Consider the following 27,671-nt stretch of genomic DNA (forward strand, 5'->3'; position numbering starts at 1 on the left):
AATCTCTTGTGTATTGTAAGGAAGCATCAATTTCAATCAAAAGCTGGTTGACCAATGAGCTGATGAGGAAATAGGAGATTGGTGTTCTAGTAAGGAAAGAGAAACTCTGGTATAAAGCCAAATGTGGAGAGGGATTATCCCCAAACTTTGAGAAGACAGACAGGTAAAACTGAGATATAACCAGCCACATTGCAGTCATAGAATAAGAAATAAATGGATTAATAAAATTATGAGCTAATTGGAAAACAAACTCAAGCTTATAGTCTAGGCATTTCTTCATATATTTAAGTCTCAGATTCATTGCTTCAAGAACTGAGGGAGAGGTGGAAAAACTTTCTTACAATTAGACATCATTTTTAAACACTGCTACTTCTTTCTAAAAAACTTAACTTACCTTCATTATTAGGGATTACTTGTGTGTAGTGAGCATGTGTCCTTATTGTAGCCAGATGATGCTGTAATACAGAGAGTGCGTGCATTCCATCAGGTACACATAGACCAAGAAGAAATTTGGATGTGATCCCTTGCTAGAGCAGCCATGTTGCTGGATTAAAATTCATCTCTACTTATCTCCTTTTTGTTTAAGATAAAAATTGTATATAATTTTACTATTACAATAAAAAACAATTATTAATCCCTCAAATTTAACAGTCTGAATGTCCTTATGAAGAAATGTTGGAGACGATCCTTCTTAACTGCAGTCCTGTTCATTTGTCCTTCAGGAACTGTTGATTTCAGCATCAAGCTTTACCAATCTGCAAGTCTGATGAATGACCTACCACATTTAGCTAGTTTGTTGAGCTGTCCCCGTGCAGGGGTCTGCTTCCTATATCTTCTGCATTGATGAATTTTTGAATATCTTCGTTCCTTAAGTCATGCCTTTTGTATCAAATATTCTACCATTCAGATTGTATTTTTATCAATTTTGTGGAACTCATTGTCTTTTATCATTCATGGGACTATAGACAAAACCTCTTCCCCATTGCAACACTTTCCCTTACTTCCATTCTGATGGTAAAACATCTTTAAATTATGCAGGCAGTTCAGCAGTTTTTGTAAAATCCAGTGTCTTTTAGCTAATTTTATTTTTGCCTATCAATGTATCTGATTTTGGGTGTATAACAGAGCAGCATCATACCTTTGTCATTTTAGAAATTTTAACAAGCATCAATATATAATATTTATATAATGTTCTTGAAATATGAATATTGAATATTGTAAATTTATTTTGTAATGGGACAGAAAACCTAAGAATTAAGTAATTTCTTCATTGTCAGTTCAAAAATAATATATTAACAAAATGTTCACATTATTTACATTAACGTTACTCAATTTTTCATTGAAAACACTAAAGTAACTTAATGGTTCCTTAGGTATTAAAATACTAGTCAATGAAATTACTAACAGAAACCCTAGGCAAAATTCAATGCCCAAAATATATTTAAGTATGTGAATTTTCATCTAGTTGATCTTATCTATCTACATATTAGGCATGCATATGGAAACTCAAATCTCATAACAATTGGAACTTTCAGCATTTCATAAAATTTGCAATGTCAAATTCCATGTGTATGCTTTCACACGCTCATCTCTTTAGCCTGGTATTTATGTTTCTATCCAATATATCTGGCCTATTGTTAATGAACCTGTTTTCACTCACTATTATTCCTTTTCCATAGTTTCATATTGTTCTGCCATGTTATATTCTATTCAGATCTCCCATGACACCTCAATTCAAATGATGATAAATGCTGCTACTGTGAATATATCTGCGGAAAACATTTCAGTTTTATTAAGTTCAGTTAGTGTACAACAACAGCAAAAGACAGAGCAGAGTGCTCCAGAATTAGCTGAACTACAAAGAAGAAGGAGGAGGAGGAGGAAGAGGAGGAGGAGGAGGAGGAGGAGTAGGAGGAAGAGGAGGAGAAGGAAGAGGAGGAGAAGAAGAAAAAGAAAAAGAAAAAGGAAAAGAAAAAAAAGAAAAAGAGAAAAAAAACTTTTTAGTGGAGAACTAGCTCCATATCATCTGAATCTTTCTCCTGATTTTCCTACCTTCTTATTTTTGTGTCTTCATTAACCTTACACAAACTTTCTAAAATGCTATTTTATTTTGTGAAGTATCCTTTCTTTTAGATACTGTGTCCTCATCCTATGCTTTTTGCATGAATAAGTAATGCCTTGACCTTTTCCATTTCTTTTTATTATCCTTATGAAATACCAGAAAGAACTGTGTAACTATATTAATTCTTGTTTCTTCATTTTTCATACACAAATGTATTGGGCGATTAACTTAAATTCCTCATAACTACCAGGACATACCTTTAAAAAAATAGTCATTTTTCAAATCTATCTGTGGTGGTTATGGGAACCATGTAGAATTCCTGAAATCAGATGCTAATTTTATACTGTAAACATATGTTTACTAAGTTACACATATCTTAATCAATTTCATGATGCTTGTCAATATAATTAAAGGAAGGATATTTTCTACAGTACTTAGGTTATTTTTCAGTAAGGATGGAAAAATCTAGTTTCATTACTATAAATATTGTGATGGTAATTTCCTTGATTTTACATAGGAGAGGGAATATGCTCAAATAATTTATTTGAAAGTTATACATTAATCATAAGAAAGAAGAGAAATCAAAATTAGATGCAAAATGTAATCAATATTTAGAAAACAAAACAATGTTTCAAAATTCTTTTTTATGTATCCACTGTAATAAAATATGAGTTTTATTTATTTCAAATTCAACTGAAGAAATATCTACTTTCATATACATATTGACAATATTAGAAATAGACAGATAAATGATGTTCTTTCATATTGAAAGGTTACAATTAGAGGTAAAGGTTACAACATCAAATTTAATATTGTCTGGATGTAGACAGCTGATGATAATTTTAATTTTATATCAATTTACATTGATAATACATATGGTAGATGAATTTCTTCTTATTTAGATATCTATACCTATGTATCTATTTACATATACATGGAATATTTCATGATAATTATCATTTGCTCTGGATGGACTAATACTATCATCATTTTAGTAAAATAGATTATTAGTAATAATCTTCATTATGCTCTTCTAATTTTTAAGGGTATTATGATTTGTCAGTAGATCAATGGCTACTGTTCTGTATGCTCAAATACTTTGCTCCATGATACCTGATTTCTATTGGACAATGTATGTGTAGACAAGGTCTGAATATTTTCTAAAGTATGAAAATAATTCTATAAATATACATTATAACATATTTCTGAATAGCAATAAGGGCAACTCAATATTAAATGGAAGTTTAATTAAGGAAAGCCTGTAGAAAATAGCTCTACACTCTGATGCTTGAGTTACTTGAGTAAAAGGATCCTTTTTATAATATTAATATACATAGTCTAATAGTCACTGTAGAAAAATCTACAAGATTGATGAAAAATACAGTGATAATACCATACTCACTCAAGAGCACTAAAGATGAAACCTACCTTTAATAGTCCTTTCCAAAGAATAAAGATAACTCAAAATTGAAGATCTTTACAAAAGCTTTTAACTTAAATTATAGAAAATGTTATTATAAGTTGTAATTATGCAAAAATGAAAGTAACCCAGCAGGGGAAGTTTAACAGATTTAAGAATAAATCATATTATAAGGAGAATTTTTGGTCATCCTAAAATAAATTACTCTGCCTCTCAATACACATACAATTTAACAAAATGAACATATGCAAATGAGAGGCTATATATTTATCTGGAAGAAGGCAAAGTTTTAAAATATAATCAAGCTGAAATATTATGAAATGAGTTCTGCAACAATATTTTAGGGTAATAGCATATATGTCAGTTAAGCAATTTGCAAATCGTATATTTCCCTGCTGTGTTTGCAAGATTACCTTGTGAATCACCAGGATCCATAATTCTAAAGGCTTTTGATTTACATTTGCCTGAAAAGCAAGGCCAAAAAGGACATTGCAGATAAGACAAACAATGTGATGATCTAGTAGCTACAAAACCAATAAAAAAAAAAACCAACCAAATAAATAGCGTTCTTCTTCCAAAAGGATGGAGCTGACACTTACTTTTATTTCAGAGTCAGTAATACTCTATAAAGATATGGAGTTTTACACAGATTACATTTGAATAGCATTTTTACTGAGTTTTGGCCATTTCTTCTATTTATAAATATTATCTGATGCTACAGTTAAAACAGAGTGTCTCTTTACCTGTTATGTTGCCACAGTCTTCATAATGTTGCTGTTCTATATTTTATTCTATTCTTTTTCACTCATGATTCATAGCACTTGTATATTCCTTGTCCTTAAACTCATTTTCAGTGCCTCACCTTTATTAATTTGTTATAATTTCTGGTTTTTTTTACTATATACTGAAAAACTCTCTATGAAGAGAAATAACATATTTAGGCACCTGACATCATGTGTACCTAAAATATTTATAAGTGATCTTATGTAAACCAATTTATTAAGCCCATATGATTGGCTTTTCTTCAAAACATGAATATTCTTAGTCAATAAATGACTTTATTTTCTCAAGGTCAATTATTTCTAATTCATTTCTCCAAAGTAAAATATAACTTTCAATGTGAATCAATTTGGAAGACTTTCTTTTTATCCAGAATGTTTATAATTAGCCATATATTTTGTTTCTATGCATCATGTTTACAACTTATAATTTTTGCCTTCAAGGTTAAAGATGAACAGATACCTACTACAAGCTCTTTCTGTCTCTGTCTCTCTGTCTCTCTGTCTCTGTCTCTGTCTCTGTCTCTGTCTCTCTCTCTCTCTCTCTCTCTCTTTCTCTCTCTCTCTCTCCTTGTGTCTATGTGGAGGGGTTGTGTGTGTTGTTTATTTGGTCATCAGCATCATGTTGATTCAAAACTACTAGAGAGAATGGGTTTATATGAATGAAGACCTACCCAAGGGGGAGATAGGAATAACTGAAGACACAATGTTCGTACCTTCTCTAGTGAAAATTATAATCCTACTCATCCTGATCACTGCCCCACTCCCCACTCCTGTTCACCCCCTCCCACGATACTTCTTTCCATTTCCACTTCCCTTCTCCCCTGATCTATTGTGGGCTACCATGCATATCCCCCTATCCTGGAACATCAAGTTTCTGCAGGACTATCTGCATCCTCTCTATCCAACTGAGGCCAGATAAGGCAGTCCAGCTAGAAGAGCATAGCCCATGAACAGGCAACAGCTTTTGGGATGTCTTCTGCCTCGTTTGTTCTTGACACCCATGAAGACAATGCTGCATGTCTGCTACATATATGCAGTGAGGCCTAGGTCCAGATCATGTATTCACTTTCATTGATGGTTCAGTCTCTGAGAGCTTCAAGAATCCATGTTAGTTGACCCTGTCTTCCTGTGGAGTTCCTATCCTCTTCAGGGCCCTCATTCCTTAAATTTCTAAATGAGTTACCAAGTTTCATCCACTGTTTGCTTGTGAGTGTTTACATCTAAGTCAGGTGCTGGGTAGAGCCTCTATGAGGACAGCTATGCTAGATACCTGTCTGCAACCACAACAGGTTGCATCATTAATACTGTCAAAGATGGGTTTGCCCATGGAATGGGTCTCAAGTGTGACTAGTTATTAGTTGGCCATTCCCTCAGAAAGTCAATTATGTCAAATGATGTTTTGCTGGGATATACAGGTAAAAAGTTGTTTTGCTATAGCAGGCATGTGAAAGAATCTTTTCCTGAAGCAGACACAGGTGAAAGGATGCCTTGATATAACAGATACATGAAAGGATATATGATGTTTAGAAGGGATATAAATATGACCTCAGAGAGTGGGAGCTCAAGCATTGGTTTGCTTTGTACCACCTCACCATTCTTTCCTAATGACACACATGCATTGGTTCACCTTAAATCATTGCTGAGCTTTGATTGTGGTGATGTCTTAGAAAGAATCTTACCTAAGAAATTCTCTTGAGATTTCTGTGGCTTCTTGGTGCTTCTGTAGCTTCGGGCACATTGGGGAGACTTGTGGTTTCTTCTGGATTGACTGCCCTTACTGGTTCAGGTGTGATAACTACCCACTGGCCTGGAATGTAGATGCTGGTTTTGACTTGGTATCTGCTGTGGCAACTGGACAGCAGATGCTCCTTTGTGTTTGATGCTTGCAACTAGACTGAACTGCTGATATCCTGACAACAAAGTCTAGACAATACCCCAAAGAATTATTTCTAAACAGGTTTACCTTAACTGTGTCCTAAAAACTGTTCTAGTTCACTATCTCAGGAGGGTGGTGGGCTAGAGAAGCTGAACTATTATTAAAGTAAGTAAAAAACTTGCCTACATCAGTCTCTGCTCCTTTCCCCATGCCTGCAATTCATGTAGATAGGATAAATTTTGGGTCACGTGTTTTGTGGGTAGGTAGGTGTCCCTGTTGCTCCACTGGGGTTCCTGTTACAGGAGGTGACTCCTTGCAGTGCAATATTTGCAATGTTGTAAGTCACAGCTAAGGTCACCCCTATTGGTTGTTAGGTACCTCCCTTATCCCAAGTCTCAGTCTTGTCCTGGAGATGACCCCCCACCTCCAAAACCCTGTCAGTGATAGATTTCCATTCATTCTCATGGCCATCTAGCCATTTATCATGTCCGTCCCCACATCTGATCCTGAAATAAACCATTCCCTCTCGACCTCCTCTGTCTGTCAAGAGCTATCTAGGATAGGCTAAGGCCAGCAGGTAGTCTTCCTGTAAGTGGCCCATATTTTTGCATGGAATAAGAGGGAAGACTTCAAGTCTCCACTCTCCCCAATTGACATATTATTTAGACAAAACTAAAGAGAGAGATAATGAAATTAATAGACATTATGAATCAAATGAATCTAAAAAGTATCTATATATTTCACCAAACACAAAAGAATATACCTTCTTTTCAGCACCTCATGGATCCTTCCCCAAATTTGATCTTCTATTTAGTCACGAAGTAAACCTCAACAGGTACAAGAAAACTGAAATATCGCCTTGTACCTTTTCATACCACCATGGAATAAATCTGTACTTCAACAACAGTAACACTAGAAAGCCTTCATACTCATATAATTGAACTACTTTCTTAAGAATTATCTCTTGTCAGAGAAGAAGTAAAAAAATTAAAAAAACTTTCCAGAGTTTAATGAAAATAAAGGCATGGTTACTCAAATTTATGGGACATAATAATGAAGTACTAAGGTGAAAATTCATGACACTAGTGCTTTAACAAAGAAGTTAGAAAGTAATTTAAGTATAAACCTGAAAGCTATAGAAAAAAAAGAAAAGTAGAATGCAGGAAATAATCAAAATAATGGCTAAAATAAATCAGTAAGAAACAAACAAAATAATACAAAGGATGAAGCAGACCAAAAGCTGGTTCTTAAGGAAATCAATATGATAGACAAACCCTTAGCCAAACTAACCGAAAGACAGAGAGACTGTATCCAAATAAATAAAGTCAGAAATGAAAAGAGAGACATAATAACAGACACTGAGGAATTTCAAAGAATCATGAGGTCATACTTCAAAAGCCTGTACTCCACAAAATTTAAAAAATCTTAAAGAAATAAATGATTTTCAAAACTGATAACACTTACTAAAGTTAAATCAAGATCAGGTAAGCTATCTAAACAGCTGTATAACCCCTAAAGAAATACAAGCGGTCACCAACACTTTCACAACCAAAAATAGCCTAGGGGCAGATGGTTTTAGTCCAGAGTTCAACCAGAATTTCAAAGAAGAACTAATGCTAATACTCCTCAAACTAGTCCACAAAATAAAAAGAGAAGGAAAACTGTAACACTCATTCTATGAAGCCACATTCTTTCTCATACCTAAACCACAAAAAGACTCAACAAAGAAAGAGAATATAAAGATACAGTTCTAGCTGAGCAACAAGATAAGGAAAGGAGATCAAGGAGATTCAAATTGGAAAGTAAGAAGTCAATGTGTCACCATTTGTAGACTGTATGATAGTATACATAAATTATGCAAAAGTTCAATCAGAGAAATCCTACAGCTGACAAACCCATTAAACAAATTGGCAAGATACTAAATTAACTGAAAAACATCAGTAGCCCTCCTTTATACAAATGATAAATGTACTGAGAAGGAAATTCTGGAAACAACTCTCTAATAAGCATGAACAATATAAAATATCTTGATTAACTCTAACCAATTAATTGAAAGATCTGTATAACAAGAACCTCAAGTCCCTGACAAAAAAACTGAAGAAGATATCAGAAGATGGAAAAACCTTCCATGCTCATGGATAGGTAATATTAACAGTGTGAAAATGGCCATCTTACCAAAAGCAATATTCAAGTCAATCCCCATAAAATTTTCAACACATTTTTTTATAGACCTTGAAAGAGCAGCTCTCAACATCATATGGAAAAACAAGGAGAGTCTACAGAATCCTGAACAATAGAAGAACTTCAGAAGGAATCACCATCCCTGACTTCAAGTTGTTTTACAGACCAATAATTATAAAAGCTGTGTTGTTTTGGTACAGAAACAGACATGTTGTTCAATTGTATTGAATCAAAGACCAAGAAATAATACCCACACACCTATAGACACTTGATTTTTGGTTAAAAAAATTTCAAACCATACAATTGGAAAAGGAAAGCATCTTCAACACATAGTTCTGGGATACCTGGATGTTTACATTTTCAAGAATGCAGATAAGTGTATACTCATTACCAGGCAAAAATCTGAAGTCAAAGTTTATCAAAAACCTCAACATTAAATTAGATGCAGTAAATCTAATAGAAAAGAAACTGGGAAATAGCCTTGAGTCCATTAGTACACAAGACAATTTTCTGAACAAAACATTAATGGCTCAGATTTTAAGATCAATAATTACTAAATTGGACCTCATGGATCTGTTAAGCTATTGTAAGACAAAGTACATTGTCAATAGGACAAAAATTGGCAGTCTACAGATTGGGAAAGGTTCTTCACCAACTCTAAATCTGACACAGGGCTAATATCCAAAAATTTTAAACAAATCTAGGAGGTAGACTCCAGCAAAATCGAAATCCCAATTTAAGACACAGGGCTAAACAGAATTCTCATTCCACCCCTCTCTTCAGCCCTTTGGCTGGGGGAGACACCTAGACGGTCTGCTTCTGTGAAGACACCATATCCTGAGCCATCCTAGTAGAACCACTGCACTCAGAGCGGTAAAGGAACCACTGCATTTAGAGCAGCCAGATTTCAGGATCCCTGAGGCAGCCTGAATCCCAGGAGCTCTTCCACCCAGGAGCTCAGGACCACAGGATCACAGGGACATCTGGACTCTGAAGAGTTCTGACACAAACAACATAACTGGAAAGACAGGCTCCAGTCAGAGTAAGTGAGTGCAGGTAGCACTAGAGTTAACCAGATGGTGAAAGGCAAGCAGAAGACCATAAGCAACAGAAACCAAAGTTGCTTGGCATCATCAGAACCCAGTTCTCCCACAATAGCAAGTCCTGCACACTCCATCACACTGGAAAAGCAGGAATCAGAATTAAAATCACGTCTCATAATGATGATAGAGGACATTAAGGAGGACATAGATAAATTCCTTAAAGAAATACAGGAGAACACGGGTAAACAGGTAGAAGTTCTTAAAGAGGAAAATCCCTTAAAGAATTGAAAGAAAATACAACCAAACAGGTAAAGGATTTAAACAAATGCATCCAAGATCTAAAAATGGAAGTAGAAGCAATAAAGAAATCTCAAAGGGAGACTATCCTGGAGATAGAAAACCTAGGAAGGAGGTCAGGAGTCATAGACGAAGGCATCACCAACAGAATATAAGAGATAGAAGAGAGAATCTCATGTGCAGAAGATAACATGGAAAATATTGACACAACTGTCAAAGAAAATGCAAAATGCAAAAAGCTCCTAACCCAAAACATCAAGGAAATACAGGACACAATGAGAAGACCAAACCTAAGGATAATAGGTATAGATGAAAGTGAAGATTTCCGACTTAAAAGGCCAGTAAATATCTTCAACAAAATTATAGAGGAAAACTTTCTTAACTTAAAGAAAGAGATGTTGATGGACATACAAGAAGCCTACAGAACTCCAGATACACTAGACCAGAAAAGAAATTCCTCCTGACACATAATAATCAAAATATCAAAAGCATAAACCAAAGAAAAAATACTAAAAAACAGTAAGAAAAAAAAAGGTAAAGTAACATATAAAGGCAGACCTATAAGAATTACACCAGACTTCTTACCAGAGACTATAAATCCATAAGATCCTGGACTGATATCATACAGACTCTAAGAGAATGCAAATGCCAGCCCAGACTACTGAACTCAGTAAAACTCTTAATCACTATAAATGCAGAAACAAAGGTATTTCATGGCAAAACCAAATTTACACAATATCTTCTCACAAATCCAGCACTTCAAAGGATAATTGATGGAAAATTCCAACACAAGTAGGGAAACTACAACTTAGATTAAGCAAGAAAGTAATCTTCCAACAAACCCAAAAGAAGATAGCTATACAAACATAATTCCACCCCTACTAAGAAAATAAAAGGAAGCAACAATCATTTTTCCTTAATATTTCTTAATATCAATGTATTTGTTTCCCTAATAAAAAGGCTTAGACTAACAGAATGGATACATAAACAGGACTCAGAATTTTGCTCAATGCAAGAAATTCACTTCAGGGACAAGACAAACACTACCTCAGAATGAAAGGATAGAAAACAATTTTTCAAGCAAATGCTCCCAACAAACAAGCTGGATTAGCCATTCTAATATCAAATATAATCAATTTTCAACCAAAAGTAATCAAAAAAGGTAAGGAAGGACATTTCATACTTTTCTAGAAAAAAAATCTACCAAGAGGAACTATCAATTCTGAACATTTATGCTCCAAATTCAAGGGCACTCACATTCATAAAAGAAACTTTACTAAAGCTCAAAGCACATATTACACCTCACTCAATAATAGTGGGATTTCAACACCCTACTCTCAGCAATGGACAGATCATGAAACAAAAACTAAACAGAGACACAGTGAAATTAACAGTAGTTATGAACCAAATATATCTATAGAACATTTCATCCTAAATCAAAAGAATATACCTTTTTCTCAGCACATCATAGTACCTTCTCCAAAAGACCATAGAATTAGTCATAAAACAAGCCTGAACAGATACAGAAAGATTGAAATAATCCCTTGCATCCTATCAGATCACCAAGGACTAAGGCTGGTCTTCAATAATAACAAAAACAATGGAAAGCCCTCAAACATGTGAAAACTGAACAGCGCCCTAATCATTGATGATTGGTCAGGGAAGAAATAAAAAAAGAAATAAAAAACTATTAGAATTTATTAAAAATGAGGACACATCATCCTAAAACCCAAAACTTGTGGGATTCCAAGAAAGCAGTGCTAAGAGGAATACTCATAGCTCTAAGGGCCTACAAAATAAAGCTGGAGAGAGCATACACTAACAACTTGACAGCACACCTGAAAGCTCTAGAACAAAAAGAAGCAAATGCTCCCAAGAGCAGTAGATGGAAGGAAGTAATCAAACTCAGGGCTGAAATCCACCAAGTATAAACAAAAAGAACTATACAATGCATCAACAAAACAAGGAGCTGGCTTTTTGAGAAAATCAACAAGATAGATAAACCCTTAGCCAGACTAACCAGAGGACACAAAGACAGTACCCAAATTAATAAAATCAGAACTGAAAAGGAAGATATAACAACAGAAACTGAGGAAATTTTAAAAATCTTCAGATCCTACTACAAAAGCCTGTACTCAACAAAACTGGAAAATCTGGGTGAAATGGACAATTTCATAGCCAGATACCAGGTACCAAAGTTAAATCAGGAGCAGATAAACCATCTAAACAGTCCCATAATTGCTAAAAAAAACAAAAAAATAGCAGCAGTCATTAACAGTCTCCCCACCAAAAACAAAATGCCAGGACCATAAGGTTTTGGTGCAGAATTCTATCAGACCTTCCAAAAAGACCTACTACCAATTCTTTTCAAACTATTCAACAAAATAGAAAGAAAAGGAGCACTACCAAATTTGTTCTATGAAGCCACAATTATACTCATATTTAAACCACACAAAGACAGAAAACTTCAGGCCAATCTCCCTTATCAATATCAATGCAAAAATACTCAATAAAATGCCTGCAAATTGAATAAAAAAACATGTCAAAACAATCATCCATCATGATCAAGCAGGCTTTATCCCAGGAATGCAGGGGCAGTTCAATATTCGGGAATCAATCAAGTATATAAACAAACTATGTAAACAAACTCAAAGAAAAATATATATTAAAAATAAAGTATATAAATCAAAAGTATATAAAAAGTATATAAACCAAATTTGTTCTATGAAACCACAATTATACTCATATTTAAACCACACAAAGACAGAAAACTTCAGGCCAATCTCCCTTATCAATATCAATGCAAAAATACTCAATAAAATGCTTCCAAACTGAATAAAAAAACATATCAAAACAATCATCCATCATGATCAAGCATGCTTTATCCCAGGAATGCAGGGACAGTTCAATATTTGGGAATCAATCAAGTATATAAACAAACTATATAAACAAACTCAAAGAAAAAATATATATATAAATAAAGTATATAAATCAACTATATAAACAAACTCAAAGAAAAAAACAACATGATCACCTCACTAGATGCTGAGAAAGCATTTGCAAAAATTCAACATCCCTTCATGGTAAAAGTCTCTGAAAGATCAGGAATTCAAGGCCCATACCTAAACATGGTAAAAGGAATATACAGCAAGCTAGTAGCAAACATCAAACTAAATGGAGAGAAACTTGAAGCAATTCCAATAAAATCAGGACTAGACACGGCTGCCCACTCTCTCCCTACCTATTCAATACAGTAAAGGAAGTCCTACCCAGTGCAATTGGACAACAAAAGGAAGTCAATGGGATAGAAAAATTAGGAAAGGAAGAAGTCAAAATTTCACTATTTGCAGATGATATGATAGTATACTTAAGTGACTCTAAAATTTCTACCAGCGAACTCCTAAACCTGATATACAACTTCAGCAAAGTCGCTGGATATAAAATCAACTCAAACAAATCAATAGCCTTCCTCTATTCAAAGGATAAACAGGCTGAGAAAGAAATTAATGAAATGACACCTTTCACAATAGTCACAAATAATATAAAGTGCTTTGGTATGAATCTAACCAACTAAGTGAAATCTGTATGACAAGAACTTCAAGTCTTTGAAGAAAGAAATAGAAAAAGATCTCAGAAGATGGAAAGATCTCCCATGTTCATAGATTGGAAGGATTAATATAGTAAAAATGGCCATCTTGCCAAAAGTAATCTACAGATTCAATGCAATCTCCATCAAAATTCCAAATCATTTCTTCATAGAGATACGAAGAGAAATTTGCACATTCATTTGAATAACAAAAAAAACAGAATACCGAGAACTATTCTTTTGTTTTGTTTTGTTTTGTTTTGTTTTGTTTTGTTTTGGTTTGGTTTGGTTTGGTTTGGTTTGGTTTGGTTTGGTTTTTAAAGACAGGGTTTCTCTGTGTAGCCCTGGTTGTGTCCTGGAACTCACTCTGTAGACCAGGCTGGCCTTGAACTCAGAAATCCTCCTGCCTCTGCCTCCCTAGTGCTGGGATTAAAGGTGTGCACCACAACATCCTGGCGAGAACTATTCTTAACAATAAAAGAACTTCTGGGTGAATCACCATCCCTGTCCTCAAGCTGTACTACAGAGCAATAGAGATAAAACTGTAGAGACAGGCAGGAAGATCAGTGGAATGGAATTGAAGACCCAGAAATGAACCCACACACCTATGGTCACTTGATCTTTGACAAAGGGGCTAAAACTGTCCAGTGGAAAAAGGACAGCACTTTCAACAAATGGTGCTGGTTAAACTGGAGGTCAGCAAGTAGAAGACTGTAAGTCTTATCTCCTTGTACAAAGCTTATTCTTATCTCCTTGTACAAAGCTCAAGTCCAATTGGATAAAGCAAAATCACATAAAACCAGATACAATGAAACTAATAGAAGAGAAGATGGGGAAGACCCTTGAATACCTGGGCACATGTGTCCTGAACAGAACACCAATAACTTATTCTCTAAGATCAAGAATTGTCAAATGGGACCTCATAAAATTGCAAAGCTTCTGTAAGGCAAAGGAAATTGTCAATAGGACAAAATGGCTACCAACAGATTGGAAAAAGATCTTTACCAATCCTACATCTGATAGAGAGCTAATATCTAATATATACAAAGAACTCAAGAAATTAGACTCCAGACAACCAAATAACCCTATTAAAAATGGAGTACAGAGCTAAACAAAGAATTCTCAACTCAAGAAACTTAAATGGCTGAGAAGCACCTTAAGAAATGTTCACCATCCTTAATCATCAGGGAAAATCAAATAAAAACCACCCTAAGATTCCACCTCACACCAGTCAGAATGGCTAAGATCAAAAATTCAGGTGATAGTAGATGCTAGAAGGATGTGGAGAAAGAGGAACACTTTTCCATTGTTGATGGGACTGCAAGATGGTGCAACCACTCTGGAAATAAGTCTTGCAGTTCCTCAGAAAATTGGACATAGCATTACCTGAGGACCCAGCTATACCACTCATGAGCATATATCCAGAAGATGCTCCAACAAATAACATGGACATATACTCCACTATGCTCATAGCAGCTTTATTTATAATAAGCAGAAGCTGTAAAGAACCCAGATGTCATTCAACAGAGGAATGGACACAAAAAAATGTAGTACATTTACACAATGGCATATAACTCAGGTATTAAAAACAATGAATTTGAGAAATTCTAAGGTAAATGGATGGAACTAGAAAATATCATCCTGAGTGAGGTAACCCATTCACAAAAGAACACACATGGTATTCACTCACTGATTATTAGATATTAGCCCAAAAGCTTGCAATACCCAAGATTCAACTCACAGACCACATGAAGCTCATAAAGAAGGAAGACCAAGTGTGGGTGCTCTGGTCCTTCTTAGATGGAGTAACAAAATACTCATTGGAGCAAATATGGAGACAAAATGTGGGACAGTATCTGAAGAAGGGGCCTTCTGGAGACCATTTTCCTGAGTATCCATCCTATGTGCTGTCACCAAAGGTAGACGCTGATGTGAATGTCTGGAAGTGCGGGGTGACAGGAGCCAGCTTCAGCTGTCTCTTTAGAAGTCATCCAGAGTCTGACATATTCAGAGGCAGATGCTCACAGCTAACCATTAAACTGATTAAGGGGTTACCAATTAGAGAGAAGGAGCTGAAAGGGTTTATGGCCCCATGAGGAGAGCAACAATTCCAACCAACTTGAGATCCCAGGGTCTAAACCACCAGCACGGGAGCACATAGAGAGGGACCCATGGCTCCAGCTCTATATGTAGGAGCGGATGGCCTTGTCAGACATAGGTGGGAGAGGAGATCCTTGGTCCCATGAAGGCTGTATACCTAATGTGGTGAAATTTGTGGGTGGGTAGGTGGGGGTGGGCGTGTGGGTGGAGGTACATCCTCATAGAAGCAGGAGGAGGGGGGATGGGATAGGGTGTTCCTGGGTGGGAGTGACATGGGGAAAGGGGATCATATCTGAAATGTAAATAAAATATCCAATAAAAAAATTTAAAAATCAGAATTCTCAACATAGGAATCTCAAATGGACAAGAAGAACTTAAAGAAATATTAAAAATTCTTAGTCATCATAGGCAGAGTCATAGCCACCTATCCCGTCAACGTTCAACCAGCCGGCACCCTGTTCTGAAAGATATCTGTATTTCCCCTGAACACCCACACTCCAGTGTCATTCCCTGCCCCATGTCCTGCTATTTTGTGTTTATAACCCCTGTGTGAATGAGTAAAAATTATGATTTGAAAAAAAATAAATTACTAAAAAAAAGAAATGGAAATCAAAATATCTTTGCAATTCCATCTTACAATGGACAGAATGGCTAAGATTAAAAACTCTAAAGATAGAACATGCTGGCAACAATGTAGGACATTCCTCCATTCCTGGTGGGAGTGCAAACTTCTATAACCCCGTTGGAAATTAATATTGTGATTTCTGAAAAAAAAGCTGGAATAGTTCTAGCTCAAAACCCAGCTCTAAAAAAACAAACAAACAAGCAAACAAAAAAACCAGCTCTATCACTCCTGAGGATATACCCAAAAGATGTTCCACTATCCCAGAAATACATTTACTCATCTAGGTTCATAGTAGCTTTGTTCATAATAGCCAAAACTGGAAACAACCTAAACGCTCCTAAAATGAAGAATGGATATAGAAAATGTGGTACATATGCACAATGAAATACTATTCATCTATTAAAAAACACAACATTAATGTTGCAGGCAAATGGAAATATCTATTGGAAAGTGAGTTAATATTAGCCATGAAATATAGGATGCCCATGCCACATTCCACAGTCCCAAACAAGACAAGCAAGAAGAAAGGGACTAATTAGGATGCTTGAATCTCACTTAGAAGGAGGAATAAAATAGTCACAAGAAGCTGATGGAGGGAGGGTGCTTGGTGGGAGAAGCCAGGAGCCGGTACATCCTGGAATGGTTTGAAGTGGGACACAGAGTACGACACAATGTTAAAGACTGGTGATCTTTGGTCTTCTAGCTTTCTAATTGTACTGAATGCTTGTTGATCATGTCTACAATCTCTTGCTTATTCTATGATTTAAAACCACTGTTTTGGACAATTGATACCTGTTGTGTAGTAGTGTTGAATTAAGTAAGAAATTTATTGCTATCACTCCACTCCCTGTCCAGGTAGCCAGAACTTCTCTGGCTAGGTTGCTTAATTCATTGTGAACCAGAAAAGGAAGAAAAGAAAAAGATTCACTATGTATTATTCGGGCATATATGCACACACACATATACATTCATACACACATTTCCATTTCCATTTATGTTCTCATTTACATATCCACACATTTGTATTTTTGTTGTGGCAAATGACCTGCCTTATACATTCAACATGTATGCTTACATAGTTGTTAATGAATGCTTACTTGCGCAATATACTTACATATGTATAGATAGATAGATAGATAGATAGATAGATAGATAGATAGATAGATAGATATGGATGGGTGGATGGGCCAATGTGTGGATGGATGGATGGATGGATGAATGGATGGATACATGATGAGGCAGAGCACTTCAAGTCAAGCCATCCAACCAGCAACTTTATTTTTTCTCTTGACTTGTAATAACTTCTTATACTTTCTTTTAGAAAATTACCTCAGAGATAAATTGTTACAAAAATGGAAGTTACAGAATGATGTTGATATTAAATTCAAAGCAATGTTTAATATTTTAATGTTTGTAATGTTTAATATATGTTTGTTATAAATGTCGCCTTTACTTACTATTAATTTTAGTTTAAGTCTATTCATAGTATCCAAGATACCCTGGATATTTGTTTCAGGAATTTTATAGCCTTGACACGTTCTTTTACTGATATATTAATTTCTTCTATTCTATCTTCGACACCTGAGATTCTGTTGTTGATGCTTGCACCTGTTGCTACTTTTCTATTTTCTAGGTTTTCCATCTTCAGGATTCCCTCAGTTTGTGTTTTCATTATTGCTTCTATTTCCACTTTCATGTATTGCACAGTTTTATTTATTTCCTTTGTATGTTTAATTGTATTTTCCTATACATCTTTAAGAGATTTATTAGTTTCCTATTTATAGGCCTCTATCACCTTTATAAGATTGGAATTAATGTCATTTTCTTGTGCTTCAGTTATGTTTGGATTTCCAGGGCTTGCTTTAGTAGTGTGGCTGTACTCTGAAGTGGCCATGTTGTCCTAGCTTTTGCTGAGAGTCTTCATTCTAGGGCTTTTAGCTATCGGAATAGCATTGGTCTCTGGATATTTTTGTTTGTAGTATTTACTGGAAGGGAGGTTAATCTCAAACAACCTGGTGTGATTGGCGTCTGGTTGAGATCCTTGGGTTGTATTGTTCTGGAGCTACAGGGCTGATGAAGATGGGAAGAGAGTTTGCAGGGGAATGACAGTCTTCTTGGGATAACAGACTGCTCAGGGGAGCCTGACTTGTCCCAGAAGACTCAGTGAGCAAGGGAGATGAATGGGGGAAGGGAAAGTAATCTGTTCAGGATCTGCAGGTATAATGAAGGTGATTGGGAGAGGTGGGGGAAGAAAGGAGGAACAATAGAGATAACAGAATTCTCAAGGCACTAGTGTGCCCCAGAGGACTCAATGAGCATGGGAGATGGGTGGAGAAGAGAAAGCTAGCCTGTAGTTTTGATGTGTTTTAATTGATCATGAGTACTTATCATTATTCCATTTGACCATATAGGCTTCATCAATATTGTGGCTATCTCTGAGAATCAGAAGTTAATATCCTTTACAGAATATTTAAAGTTGTAGTTAGTTTTTTTGTCATGATTTTTTCTTTATTTCATACTGCCATAAAACAAATTCTAATATCAGTAAAATTTTTGCTTGTTTGATACTACTTTTCTTCATTCTGTTGTAAGGATATTACATTGTCATATATTGAAAATTACTTGGCCGGACAATGGTGGCACATGCCTTTAATCCCAGCACTTGGGAGGCAGAGACAGGCAGATTTCTGAGTTCGAGGCCAGCCTGGTCTACAGAATGAGTTCCAGGACAGCCAGGGCTACACAGAGAAACCCTGTCTCAAAAAAAATAAAAAGAAAAAAAATACTTAATATATGTCTAGTAGAGACCTAAATGTGGACAAGATGTTTATTATTCTTTTCAATATTTATACAATATATTTGGTTAATATTTGTTCTCTTCCCACATGACCTCTTGGTTCCTCCCTACTTTCTTACTCATCCAACTTTATGTTCTCTCTCTTTTTTAAAACCAAACAAAGCGAAATCAACAAAATGGTACTGTTACTTATAGCATTGAGTATAGAGAAATACATTAAGTACCCATCTAGAAGCTTTACCATACTAACAATCATTCAAATTTCTAGACTATTCTATACATGCCACCAGGAAAATCAAAATCAATCACCCAAGTATGAACCATGTGTCCACCAGTAGTGGCTGCCTGTAAAATGTCCTGGTATAGTAGTGGCATAAATGTTAAAGGCATAAACACCCACTTCTTAATTTAATCTAAGGAAGACTGCTTGATATGGAACCTACATCAGACACTGTTAATGATGTCATGAAAAAGAGGCTATATAGGCTATGGGCCCTAGGAAAAAAACTACAAAATAATATTTAATTAAATGTAAACAGGAATTAAATTACTCCTTATGACATACTGTTATGCCCATAGATCAATGCATTTCTCTTTTCTCAAACCTCATCAGGGAAGTTCCTTCTTACAGAATATGGTTATTAAATATAAGACCCTCAAATGAATAATATGGAGATAGTATGAGACCTTGAAGTATTCAACTCAAAATGGAAGATACTAAACAAATTTCTTCCATCAAGTCTCATGTTTCTATATAGAAAAGGAAACAGAAATTTTGTAAGAGCATGAAGTGTTGGAGTAATACTAAAAGGAAACATTTTCTAATCTCAAGACTAATGGGTAGCTGAATGCATTAACAGATACTGTGACATCTTGCATAAGATATTCACAGGTTCAAGCCCAACAAATGGAAACATAAAGAATGTAATGTTGGGAACAAAGTTGTCCTCATCAAATGCTATTTATATTAGATACATGCTGAGATACTGTAAATCAGTTTTTTCAATGGAGTAACATTGAGTATATCAACCATACTCCATGAATGGCCTCAATGTTGAAGTTAGGTTAACAGAAAACAGATTACATGTTTTATTTGTGTGTGAAATTTTATATTTTTTATGCATAATTTCATTATTGTCTCTCTTGTTGAAGGTTTTAAATTTCTACACTTATACAAAGGCCACAATATAAACTTATATCAGATTAGGGATCTGATCAAAGTATATTGCAAGTTTGCGTAATAGACTGAATTACTCTAAAAGTCATTTATTCAAAGAAACTGTATCTGCAATGATGTCAGCAAAACTGGTTGTGGCAACACAGCCAACAACCCTTACAGCCTCTTTGTATATGTTTTCACCATGTGGGAGAAGTAGAGAGTGCAAAAAGTTTCAAGTGCATTTTCTGAGTATCAAATATATAATTTACTTCTTACATTTATATTCATATTTGTCTATGTTAGAAGTCCATTTTTAATGTCTTAGATAACCTTTCAAGACAAAACATACAAAGACTATTTTATGTTATTTGAATCCCATTTGCATTTACTACTTATTTACTCATATAAGAGTCCCATCTAACTTTTCATCAAAAGAAGAGTTTAATTTATAAGAATCATGGTGATCAATTGCATGAAGGTTTGGCCTTTCCTTTTTCATGATTCCTAGCTTATATAGCATGGAAGGTGATATGACAGATTTGAAGACTGCCTACGTATGGTTTGTTCCTTTATTACTTATTAATTTTTTGACATTTCCATCCTGTGGCAATGTATAATATTCTAACAGTTTCATCAGAGCAATATTATATATTCAATATATATGCTTGATAATTACAGTAGCTTTGTTTTGATCCTAAAAGTAATGTGGAGGTGGTGCAATAGATATTACACTTTTCCACTTTCTCCATACTTCTGTGTTTACTGTTCAGGTATAGCTTTTATTTTTCTATGTTTATCATATAATGAGGTCTTTGATTTTATTCCAGAAAATATTACTTGCAACAAACACATTCTAAAAAAATGTTTCTAGTTGTATAATACTACTTTTTAAAATACTCTCAGAAATATATTAATCATTCTTAAGTATACATAAACATGCACACACACAAACACACCCACATACACACACACACAAACACACCCACATACACACACACACACACACACACACACACACAAATGAGAACGGAAGCATAGAAGTTTGACAAAATAGGTACAAAAGGCTTATTATACACTGACATGTTAATATAAAACAGACAAAAAGAGATGTTGAATTTTAGGACTATAATCTAGATGCAAAAAAACCCAACTCCATTAATGGAAAATCAGAGGGCTTTTGTGGAAGTAAGGCTGTGATTTATTCTTATTTATTCTATAGTATAGAAGACAGTAGCTTCATGGTGTGCCTTACCATGAGTGACTTCATTTGACAAATAGCTTTTTGATCCATCTGAACACAAATGCTAAAGCAAAATAACTGTGCATCTTTCTCATGCAGTTAAATAATCATCAGGTGTCTGCTTCAAACCATCCAGCACAGAATGGTACACAATATATTTAACATATGGATTTATCAAATAAAATTAGGAATTCATCGATACACAGGAGGATCAAAACTCTATTAGAAAAATAAGACCTATGGAATTACTGAACATACCACAACAAATAATGATGCAATTGCTCATCCTTTGCCTGCATCAGAATGAGGAAGAGAGCCCTATGTAGTAGAAATTGGCGGCACTTATCAATCAACAGACCATTATATGCTTATGCCATGAGATAAACAGAAGAACATCTTGGTTTCAGCTCAGAAAGGTCCTCATGTTTTGAAACCAACTCTGTGTTTAAGCCCAGGTCTGCTACTGGATTGTTATATTATCTGTAGTCTAACCATCTGCAGTCAGTTTCTTTGCCTGCCTATCAACTGTTCCTGTTTTCCATAGAACTTTGAACTCTGTAATCTCAGTAAAACCTTTAAAGCCTGTGTATGTGTGAATGTGTGTGTATGTTTGTGTGTATGCACATGTGCTTGCATGCATGTTAGATAAGAATTATGATATGTGATCTCAATAAAATATTAATAACTAAGTTTGGCATAAAAATCTGTTATTCCAGTGCTCACCACTGTCAAATAAAATCAATGATATTTAGTAAATATAACAAATACAATAATAATTAAGCATTTCACAAGAGATTTTTTAATTTAGTTAAACTTAGAATGTTCTTAGCATTGTCTAGCATAGTTTGTTCTTAACAGTTTGTAGAGAAAATTCAATTCTGTAACATGGCTGCTCTGACAGGGACAACATCCAAATATATGATATTGCTAGACTGCAGAGATGCCATAAATCTTTAATCCCTGTGGCTAGAGTATACATATTTAATCCTTATGGCCGGACTACAGACATGCATTTAGTACATACCTTTAATTATAAACAATGCCACCTAGTTGAGGGGCAGACGAGGAAGTAATGAATTCAAGAAGGATTTGACAGAATGAGTCAGATTAGGATATGCCTACTTCTCAGGAGAGTAGACAGGAAAGAGCAAAGAGGGAGAAAGAGGGATTCTGTTAGACTGAATTCAGTTTGGTTCTGTTCGGTTTAGTTAAATTCCGTGCAGTTCAACTGTTTGCAGTTGAGCTCAGTTTGCAGCACAGTAGCTGAGGAGTTTGAGTAAGAAAAACTGCACTAAATCAGCCAGCCAGAGCTCAGGAAGAACTAGAAATGGTTCTGAGTTTGGGCAGTTATTGATTGGCCTTTGCTTCTGTCTCTGCTCCATGCTTTCATTTTTTTAGCCAGGACAAATTTTGGGTCTAAAGTTTAGTGGGTGAGTTCATGTTTTTATTGTTCCACTGAGGGTCCAGCCTGGCTATAGAAAGTGCTCTCTTTGTGTTCCATTTCACTACTGTGAGGCATCTCTGCTAAGATCATCACCAGCATTGACTCCTTGGAGGCTCAAGTATCTCAGGTCACTGTGACTTTGTAGAGGTTCTCCCCTCCCCACCCTAGGCAGCTGCATATTTCCATTCATTCTCCAGGCCACTGGGTCTCTCTCTTGATCCCACACCTGATCCTGCCTCTCCATTTCCTTTTCTCTTCTTCCCCTCAGTTTAATCCCTCCCTCTGCCTCCTATGAGAAAGGAAAACATTCCTCCATTGCTGGTGAGAGTGCAAATTGCTAAAACCACCCTGGCATTCAACCTGGCAGTTTCTCAGAAAATTGGAAATACTTCTACATGAAGACCTAATTATACTGCTCTTGTGCGTATACCCAAAGATGCTCCACCATATCTCAAAGACATGTATTTCATTATGTTCATAGCAGCTCTATTCATAATAGTCTGAAACTGGAAACAACCTAGATGTCCCTCATCTGAAGAATGGATACAGAAAATGAGGTTCAATTACACAATTATACAGCTATTAAAAGCAAGGCTATCATACCCTTTGAAGGCAAATGAATAGAACTAGAAAATATCATCCTGAGTGAGGAAACCCAGATGCAAAAAGACAGGCATTGTAGGAACTCCTTGATAAGTGGACATTAGCCATAAAGTATGGAATACCCATGGCATATCCCACAAACCCAAAGAAGTTAACCAAGAAGAAAGACCGAAGCAAGGATCTTTGAATCACACTTAGAAATAGAAATGAAATGGTTCATTTTCTAAAAAAAAAAAAAAAACCAAACATGTATTCCTAAACCTCCAGGAACTTCAGGAACATATCTCTAGGCTCTATTTTGTCTTCCAATTTTGTCTACTTTTGGAAGGAAGAAGTCTTTCTGATGCTTGTCTGAATTATGACAGTGTGATATAAAATTTTCAGAGATGTTGAGTTCCTCATTTATTGTCATGTGCATTTTCTCATTCACTTTTGTAATCCTAAAATAATTAGTTTTGTTTTCATGGAATCCTTTCCTATAGTGATACAGGTAAAATGAGTTACAGAAATGATATTTCCACCAGTATGTATCTATATCTTTACATAAATGTAATATCCAATTCTAAATGTCTTATAACAGAATTATCATCCTAGGACGACACTTTTCATATGTATCCAATATTAGGTTTCAAATTTTTAAATCTATGTTTTTGTGTTCCTATTAGATATTACTCTTAATTCATGAATGTTAGCACATTTCTTCATAAGTTATAATTATTTTATATAGCATATTTAGCACATATTTTGAATGGTACATCCAATGCCTGGCCTGTTTTGGAAATTTGGATGTGTGTTAGCTTATGCATTTCTAAATGGCTCAAGAAGATTAAAATAAATGAGCTACATCATATTAAAAGCTAATATTAACTACTCTAAAATAGAAAATGTTAAATAGTTACTTATCTTGTGCCTTCTAGATTAACTACTTTAACTAATGGAGCTATGTTTTAATGGAATCATTTAATAGTGAAACTTTAGTGTATTCTTTTGAAAGTAAGACAATATGTAAATTTATCTTCAATAAAACTTCAGGCTTTTTAATACTATTAATGTTTGTGAGCTTCATCATTTATAAATTGCATTCACGAGACTTCCGGTTTGGGACCGAGCCTAGAGCAGGTTGCAGGCAGCAGCTCTGTACCCAACCGCAGAAAACCAAGAAAAACAGGGACTCCCAGGAGCTTGAACTCACGCAGCATCCCAGGTAAGGAAAAAGCAGCACTCACCCCAAACAGGGAGCAACAGGGACCCACTGGGACCCAGGAATTCGCTCCTGGCCTGGAGCGGGCTCCATCCGGTCAGGGCCCGAGCACTCGCGGATCCCGGGAGGCAGCTCTGCACCCAATCTCGCAGACTCCAGAGGAAGCGGGGCTCGCAGGACCTCTGTGCCAAGTAGGGTCTTGGGCTAGGAGGTGGCAGTGCTTGCCCCCGAACAGGGAGTGGCTAGGACCCACTGGGACCCAGGAGTTCACTCCAGGGCCCGGAGCGTGGGTTCCTTCCGGTCTGTGCCAGAGCAGATCCCGGGAGTCAGCTCTGCACCCAATCTCACAGAACCTAGAGGGAGCGGGGCTCTCCGTGGCTCAAGCTAGCTCAAGCAGTTTCTTAGGCTAGGAGGTGGCAGTGCTCGCCCCCAATCAGGGAGCAACTGGGACCCACTGGGACCCACTGGGACTCATTGGGATCCAGAAATCCGCTCCTGACCCGGAGCCCCGGCCCCTTCCGGTTTCCACCTGAGCACCGAGCACATCTTGGGCCTCATCTCTAACTCAAGCAGCAAAACCCATCCCAAACAGTTCTGACACAACCTAGATAATAGGAAAGACAGGCCCCTGTCAGAGACAGCTCTGATAGCACAAAGGTGATCCAGATGGCGAAAGGCAAGCGCAAGAACACAAGCACCAGCAACCCAAGGTACTTGCCATTATCAGAACCTAGTTCTCCCACATTAGAAAGTCCTGAACTCCCCATATCACCAGGAAAACAAGAACCAGATCTAAAATCATTTCTAATGATGATGCTAGAGGACTACAAGAAGGAAGTAAATAACACTATCAAAAAACTTGAGGAGAACACAGGAAAACAGGATGAAGTCCTTAAAGAAACACAAAAATCCTTTAAAGAATTACAAGAAAACACAAACAAACAGATGAAGGAATTGAACAAAACCATCCAGGACATAAAAATGGAAGTGGAAACAATAAAGAAATCACAAAGGGAGACTATCCTGGAGATAGAAAACCTAAAAAAGAAATCAGGAGTCATAGACACAAGCATCACCAACAGAATACAAGAGATAGAAGAAAGAATCTCAGGTGCAGAAGATACCTTAGAAAATATTGACACAACTATCAAAGAAAATTCAAAATGCAAAAAGTTGCTATCTCAAAATATCCAGGAAATCCAGGACGCAATGAGAAGACCAAACCTAAGGATAATAGGTATAGATGAGAGTGAAGATTCCCAACTTAAAGGGCCAGTAAATATCTTCAACAAAATTATTGAGGAAAACTTCCCTAACCTAAGGAATGAGATGCCCATAATCACACAAGAAGCCTACAGAACGCCAAACAGACTAGATCAAAAAAGAAATACCTCCCGTCACATAATAATCAAGACTCAAAATGTACAAAACAAAGACAGAATTTTAAAAGCAGTAAGGGAAAAAGGCCAAATAACATATAAAGGCAAACCTATCAGAATTACACCTGACTTCTCACCAGATACTATAAAAGCCAGAAGATCCTGGACAAATATCATACAAACCCTAAGAGAACATAAATGCCAGCCCAAGCTACTTTACCCAGCAAAACTCTCAATTACCATAGACGGAGAAACTAAGATATTCCATGACAAAACTGAATTTACACAGTATCTTCCCACAAATCCAGCTTTACAAAGGATAATAGCAGGAAAGCTCCAATACAAGGAGGGCAATCATACCCCCAGAAAGAGCAAGAAAATAATCTTTTTCCATCAAACCCAAAAGAAGATAACCACACAAATGATGTCTCCACTATTAGCAAAAATGACAGGAAGCAAGAACACCCTCTCCTTAATATCTCTTAACATCAATGGACTCAATTCCCCAATAAAAAGGCATAGGCTAACGGACTGGATACGCAAACAGGACCCAGCTTTTTGCTGCTTACAGGAAACCCACCTCAGTGACAAAGACAGACACTACCTTAGAGTAAAAGGTTGGAAAACAATTTTTCAAGCAAATGGCACTAAGAAACAAGCGGGAGTAGCCATTCTAATATCGAATAAAATCAACTTTCAACTTAAAACTATCAAAAAGGATAAGGAAGTGCATTTCATACTTGTCAAAGGAAAAGTCAACCAACATGAACTCTCAATTCTGAATATCTATGCGCCAAATACAAGAGCATCGAATTTCATAAAAGAAACCTTACTAAAGCTCAAAACACACATTGCACCTCACATAATAATAGTGGGAGACTTCAACACCCCACTCTCAGCAATTGATAAATCATGGAAACAGAAACTAAATAGAGATACAGTAAAACTAACAGAAGTTATGAACCAAATGGAGTTAACAGATATCTATAGAACATTTCACCCTAAAGCAAAAGAATATACCTTTTTCTCAGCACCTCATGGTACCTTCTCCAAAATAGACCATATAATTGGGCACAAGACAGGCCTCAACAGATATAAGAAAATTGAAATAATTCCCTGCATCCTATCAGATCACCATGGTCTAAGGCTGGTCTTCAAAAATGACAAAGAGAATGGAAAGCCCACATTTACATGGAAACTGAACAACACCCTACTCCTTGATAATCAGGTAAGGGAAGAAATAAAGAAAGAAATTAAAAACTTTTTAGAATTTAATGAAAATGATGACACATCATACCAAAATTTATGGGATACAATGAAAGCAGTGCTAAGAGGAAAATTCATAGCTCTAAGTGCCTACAAAAAGAAACTGGAGGGAGCATACACTAACAGCTTGACAGAGCACCTGAAAGTCCTAGAACAAAAAGAAGCTAATACACCCAAGAGGAGTAGAAGGCAGGAAATAATTAAACTCAGGGCTGAAATCAACCAAATTGAAACAAAAAGAACTATCCAAAGAATCAATAAAACCAGGAGCTGGTTCTTTGAGAAAATCAAGAAGATAGATAAACCCTTAGCTAGACTAATCAGAGGGCAGAGAGACAGTATCCAAATTAATAAAATCAGAACTCAAAAAAGGGACATAACAACAGAAACTGAGGAAATTAAAAAAATCATCAGATCCTACTACAAAAGCCTATATTCAACAAAATTGGAAAATTTGGATGAAATGGACAATTTCCTAGACAAATACCAGTTGCCAATGTTAAATCAGGACCAGATAAACCATCTAAACAGTCCCATAACCCCAAAAGAAATAGAAGCAGTCATTAAAAGTCTCCCTACAAAGAAAAGCCCGGGACCAGACGGTTTTAGT

This window comes from Grammomys surdaster, unplaced genomic scaffold (assembly GCF_004785775.1).
Source record: "Grammomys surdaster isolate TR1022 unplaced genomic scaffold, NIH_TR_1.0 125708, whole genome shotgun sequence".
Taxonomy (NCBI): domain Eukaryota; kingdom Metazoa; phylum Chordata; class Mammalia; order Rodentia; family Muridae; genus Grammomys; species Grammomys surdaster.